Raw genomic sequence first — 7,121 nt, forward strand, 5'->3', positions numbered from 1 at the left:
CCGGTACTGATGAGAGATTTTCTACTAGTGTACGCCGACGGCAGCCCTCGGCGTAGTGCTCGGCGTACCTCGTCGGCGTCCAGGTCCCTTGGCGTACGTAACCACGCCGTCGGCGTACGCTTGGCCCTCGGCGTAGGCGCCATACGCCGACGGCCACGTCCACCCCTCGGCGTACGTGCCCTCAGCACAGCATCCGTCGCGCCGTCGCCGTTAACGGAGGGTCGGAGACGCCGACGGCCTGGCCCTCGGCATAGGGCAGGGCTCCTGCGAGAGAAGAGGCGACGTGGCGCGACGTGGCGCGGCCATCTGCGCATCTACGCCGAGGGCAACCGCCTCGGCATATGCATGCGCTCCTGAGGCTACGTGGCGCGCGTCCAGGCTACGCGTCTACGCCGAGGGCAACCCCCTCGGCATAGACCTGACCATATGGTCTATGCCAGGGTCTATGCCGACGGCATTGCCCTCGGCGTAGGGCACCCTATTTTTTTTTTTGCTGTTTCATCCAAATTCCTGTTCCAATTCAATTCAAATTCAATTCAGGAGGTCCAGTTCATCCAAATTCATCCATAATCGACCAAATTCGCCATAATTCACCAAAATAGCATATAATTCACATAATAGCATACATGGTGCACATAATAGCATACAAGCGGAGAGCGTCATGTCATCCAAATACATAGTAGTAGGTAGCGCATGATAGGAATAGTAGTAGCAAGCAAGCGCATAGATAGTGTGAGCTGACTAGCGCATGAAGGACCCGGGCGGGGTAAATCCGCCCTCATCGTTGGCGAAGCGAGAAGCCTGGGGTTGCGCTCTGGTAGAAGCTGCAGAAGAACCACCGGGAGAAGGACCGGAGTACGCCCAGGAGAAGTCGACGGAGAGGCACCGGGAGTAGTCCCAGGAGTAGTTGACGGAGAGGCACCAACAGAACGCCCAGGAGACCGACCACCTTCATGAACCGGTGTGACCTCGCGCCCACCCCGCGAGGCCTGGTTCCCGGAGCATCCCGTTCCCTACATGTTCCCTACATGTTAGCAACTTACTGGTGTGGATCCGTAGTAAGTCATAGCGAAAGTTGCCCTCGATGGCATGATAGGCATCTCCCCCGCCATGGGAACTTGAGCCGGTGGCGGTGTACCACTAGACAAAGAAGTCATCAGTGCCTGCAAGATAGGTTACAAGTCAGGCTTTGCAGAAATAAAGCATCAAATTGAGACTTGTCATCTACTTGCGAGAAGAAAGATTCAAACTTACTCCTATATACGCCATGTAGGCCGTATTCTGCTTATTCCACTGCGCAACGGCCTGCTGATACGCTTCATTACAGGCTTCGAAGGCCGCCTCGAACTCAGGCTACAATTTCAGAAACAATGAATCTCGTCAACACTTAGCCATGTAGGAAGGAAAACCGGAAAGAGGATGAAAATGAGGAAAACTTACATCGTAGGCGGGTGGACGAGCAGGCCGGGGACGAGGCTAGGGGCTGTCGGCGGTGATGGTATGCTTGAGATGCGTGTAGCTCGTGGCTGGGGTAGGCTTGACCGCCTTATTCAAAAAGGGGTAACAGCCATGCGGACGCCCGCGCCCCGACAGGACCAACGACTCCTCGTCGGTCGGGATGCGCAAGGGGTCATCCACCTCTGGGTGACGAGACATATGCCCACCGGGGGACCCCCGATGTGATGCAGTCAAAGGGGAAGACCGCGCGGTCAACAGAACTAGGGTTTCGTCAGAAATCGAGCATCAGGGGGGGTGAATGGCCCCAAAACTTGTGTGTGTCCATGATACGCTGATGCGTGCAGTTAACACACGTCCGTTGGGAACCCCAAGAGGAAGGTGTGATGCGTACAGTAGCAAGTTTTCCCTCAGAAAGAAACCAAGGTTTATCGAACCAGTAGGAGCCAAGAAGCACGTTGAAGGTTGATGGCGGTGGAGTGTAGTGTGGCGCAACACCAGGGATTCCGGCGCCAACGTGGAACCTGCACAACACAATCAAAGTACTTTGCCCCAACGTAACAGTGAGGTTGTCAATCTCACCGGCTTGCTGTAAACAAAGGATTAGATGTATAGTGTGGATGATGATGATTGTTTGCGAAGAACAGTAAAGAACAATTGCAGTAGATTGTATTTCAGATGTAAAGAATAGGACCGGGGTCCACAGTTCACTAGTGGTGTCTCTCCCATAAGATAAACAGATGTTGGGTGAACAAATTACAGTTGGGCAATTGACAAATAAAGAAGGCATAACAATGCACATACATATATCATGATGAGTACTATGAGATTTAATCAGGGCATTACGACAAAGTACATAGACCGCTATCCAGCATGCATCTATGCCTAAAAAGTCCACTTTCAGGTTATCATCCGAACCCCTTCCGGTATTAAGTTGCAAGCAACAGACAATTGCATTAAGTATGGTGCATAATGTAATCAACACAAATATCCTTAGACAAAGCATCGATGTTTTATCCCTAGTGGCAACAGCACGTCCACAACCTTAGAACTTTCTCGTCATCGTCCTGCATTTAATGGAGGCATGAACCCACTATCGAGCATAAATACTCCCTCTTGGAGTCACAAGTATCAACTTGGCCAGAGCCTCTACTAGCAACGGAGAGCATGCAAGAACATAAATAACATATATGATAGATTGATAATCAACTTGACATAGTATTCAATATTCATCGGATCCCAACAAACACAACATGTAGCATTACAAATAGATGATCTTGATCATGATAGGCAGCTCACAAGATCTAACATGATAGCACAATGAGGAGAAGACAACCATCTAGCTACTGCTATGGACCCATAGTCCAGGGGTGGACTACTCACACATCGATCCGGAGACGATCATGGCGATGAAGAGACCTCCGGGAGATGATTCCCCTCTCCGGCAGGGTGCCGGAGGCGATCTCCTGAATCCCCCGCGATGGGATTGGCGGCGGCGGCGTCTCTGGAAGGTTTTCCGTATCGTGGCTCTCGGTACTGGCGGTTTCGCGACGAAGGCTTTAAGTAGGCGGAAGAGAAGGTCAGAGGGCGTCACGAGGGACCCACACAACAGGGCCGCGCGGCCAGGAACTGGGCCGCGCCGCCCTAGTGTGGCATCGCCTCGTGGCCCCACTTCGTATCTCCCTCGGTCTTCTGGAAGCTTCGTGAAAAAATAAGCCCCTGGGCGTTGATTTCGTCCAATTCCGAGAATATTTCCTTACTAGGATTTCTGAAACCAAAAACAGCAGAAAACAGCAACTAGCTCTTCGGCATCTTGTCAATAGGTTAGTGCCGGAAAATGCATAATAATGACATATAATGTGTATAAAACATGTGAGTATCATCATAAAAGTAGCATGGAACATAAGAAATTATAGATACGTTTGGGACGTATCAAGCATCCCCAAGCTTAGTTCCTACTCGCCCTCGAGTAGGTAAACGATAACAAAGATAATTTCTGAAGTGACATGCTATCATAATTTTGATCATACTATTGTAAAGCATATGAGATGAATGCAGCGATTCGAAGCAATGATGAAGATAATGAGTAAACAAATGAATCATATAGCAAAGACTTTTCATGAATAATACTTTCAAGACAAGCATCAATAAAGACTTGCATAAGAGTTACTCATAAAGCAATAAATTCTTAGTAGAAAGCTTTGAAACAACACAAAGGAAGATATAAGTTTCAGCGGTTGCTTTCAACTTCAACATGTTTATCTCATGGATAATTGTCAACACAAAGTAATATAACAAGTGCAATAGGTAAACATGTAAGAATCAATGCACACAGTTTACACAAGTGTTTGCTTCTGGGATAGAAAGAATAGGTAAACTGACTCAACAATAAAGTAGAAGAATGGCCCTTCGCAGAGGGAAGCATGGATTACTATATTTGTGGTAGAGCTTTTCATTTTGAAAACAAGAAACAATTTTGTCAACGGTAGTAATAAAGCATATGTGTTATGTATAAGATATCCTATAAGTTGCAAGCCTCATGCATAGTATACCAATAGTGCTCGCACCTTGTCCTAATTAGCTTGGATTAACACGGATTATCATTGCATAACATATGTTTCAACCAAGTGTCACAAAGGGGTACCTCTATGCCGCCTGTACAGAGGTCTAAGGAGAAAGTTCGCATTGGATTTCTCGCTTTTGATTATTCTCAACTTAGACATCCATACCGGGACAACATAGACAACAGATAATGGACTCCTCTTTAATGCATAAGCATTCAACAACAGTTAATATTCTCATAAGAGATTGAGGATTTGTGTCCAAACTGAAACTTCCACCATGAATCATGGCTTTAGTTAGCGGCCCAATGTTCTTCTCTAACAATATGCATACTCAAACCATTTTATCATGAAAATCTCCCTTACTTCAGACAAGACGAACATGCATAGCAACTCACATGATATTCAACATAGGTAAAAGTTGATGGCGTCCCTAGAAACATGGTTCCCGCTCAACAAGCAACTTATTAAGAAATAAGACACATAAGTACATATTCTTCACCACAATAGTTTTTAAGGCTATTTTCCCATGAGCTATGTATTGTAAAGGCAAAGAATAGAAGTTTAAAGGTAGCACTCAAGTAATTTACTTTGGAATGGCAGAGAAATACCATGTGGTAGGTATGGTGGACACAAATGGCATAGTTTTTGGCTCAAGGATTTGGATGCACGAGAAGAATTCCTCTCAATACAAGGCTAGGCTAGCAAGGTTGTTTGAAGCAAACTCAAGTATAAAAGGTGCAGCAAAGCTCACATATGAACATATTGTAAGCATTATAAGACTTTACATCGTCTTCCTTGTTGTTCAAACACCTTAACCAGAAAATATCTAGACTCTAGAGAAACTAATCATGCAAACCAGATTTTAACAAGCTCTATGTAATTCTTCATTAATGGGTACAAGGTACATGATGCAAGAGCTTAAACATGATCTATATGAGCACAACAATTGCCAAGTATCACATTATTCAAGACATTATACCATTTACCACATGCGGCATTTTCCGTTTCCAACCATATAGCAATGAATGAAATAGTCCAACTTTCGCAATGAACATTAAAGATAAAGCTAAGAACACATGTGTTCATACGAAACCGCGGAGCGTGTCTCTCTCCCAAACAAGGAATGCTAGGATCCGACTTTATTCAAACAAAAAACAAAAACAAAAACAAACAGACGCTCCAAGTCAAGCACATAAGATGTGACAGAATAAAAATATAGTTTCACTAGAGGTGACCTGATAAGTTGTCGATGAAGAAGGGATGCCTTGGGCATCCCCAAGCTTAGACGCTTGAGTCTTCTTAAAATATGCAGGGATGAACCACGGGGGCATCCCCAAGCTTTGACTTTTCACTCTTCTTAACCATATTGTATCATCCTCCTCTCTTGACCCTTGAAAACTTCCTCCACACCAAACTCAAAACAAACTCATTAGAGGGTCAGTGCATAATTCATATATTCAGAGGTGACATAATCATTCTTAACACTTCTGGACATTGCACAAAGCTACTGAAAGTTAATGGAACAAAGAAATCCATCAAACATAGCAAAACAGGCAATGCGAAATAAAAGGCAGAATCTGTCAAAACAGAACAGTCCGTAAAGACGAATTTTTTAGAGGCACCAGACTTGCTCAGATGAAAATGCCCAAATTGAATGAAAGTTGCGTACATATCTGAAGATCACGCACGTAAATTGGCAGATTTTTCTGAGTTACCTACAGAGAACCATACCCAAATTCGTGATAGCAAGAAATCTATTTCTGCGCAGTAATCCAAATCTAGTATTGACTTTACTATCAAAGACTTTACTTGGCACAACAATGCAATAAAATAAAGATAAGGAGAGGTTACTACAGTAATAACAACTTCCAAGACTCAAATATAAAACAAAGTGCAGAAGTAAAATAATGGGTTGTGATAAGGGGTGGCCCGATCTTCTCAGTAAGCAACGGTGGTGATGATGATCACGGGTGATAGCAGCGGAGGAACACGACGATGAAGTGGATGATAACTTGTATGACGCAACGAGATTTCTCGATTGGTCCCTGTCGCCAATGCAACAGCTCTCAACCCTGCAAGATATTCGCAACTCCACACACTTGCGCACGTAGCCGCCGACCATGAAGCGGTAAGTTGCAATCGTCTGATTCCCAATGGAACAGCAGATCACACAAGACTTTTTCAGGATCTACACAATATCAAGCAATATGGTGTAGGGATTCAATAGTTTTGCTAGAGAAAACAACTAAGAACTAGGGTTTATCTTAAACGTGGTCTAAAACAGCTAGGGGGCGTCCTGGGCACTTATATAGGTGTCCGGGACGAGTTCTGGTCGAAAAGATACAAGAATAACCGACCCAGAATAGATCTGGTCGAGACAGACTCGGACGAATCCGGTCTGGAATCCGGTCAACCGGGCCAGGGACCGGGTCGGCCGGTCTGGCGTCCGATCAACCGGGCGGCAACCGGAAACTTCGCAACTTTCTGGTTTTTGCCCGGTACGATAAATCTCATCCGGTTGGCGGCCGGTTGGCGACCGGTCGATCGGGCCAGGGACCGGGCTGGCCGGTCTGGTGGCCGGTCTGACCGGGTTCTAGACCGGTCTGGACGTCGTCTTCTCCTCTCGCGCATGCCTCCCGCTCCTCCCTCGCGCGACCATGAGATATCTTCTTGTCTAGCTCCATGTCCAGCTTCACGGCCATCTTGACGTCCGTCTCCATGTCCAGCTGCTCCTCTACTCCTCGTGCGACGCTCGTCTCCTCTTGATACCTGATGATACATAAGTAATAGGACTTAGGCAGTATAAAGTTCTCATCAATCAAAGTACCGTTTAGAAACAAGTTCACCTGTTGTTTAAGTAGCTTCGCACGAGCCCTTGTAATTGGTCCAATCCGAACTTCTTTGGACTTAAGCTTCACAGCAGGTTCATCTTCATTTATCAATGACGGAGGTAGTGGTGAAGTAGGGATGTCCTCATCATCTCCCCCCCTTCAAAAGGCGTCGACCTCGACGCTCCAAGGTCTTCTCCGTCATATGGTGTCAAATCAGCAACATTGAAAGAATTACTGACACCAAACTCATCAACTGGAAGATCTATCGAGT

The sequence above is a fragment of the Lolium perenne genome, chromosome 5 (genome assembly GCF_019359855.2).
Source record: "Lolium perenne isolate Kyuss_39 chromosome 5, Kyuss_2.0, whole genome shotgun sequence".
NCBI classification, from domain to species: Eukaryota; Viridiplantae; Streptophyta; class Magnoliopsida; order Poales; family Poaceae; genus Lolium; species Lolium perenne.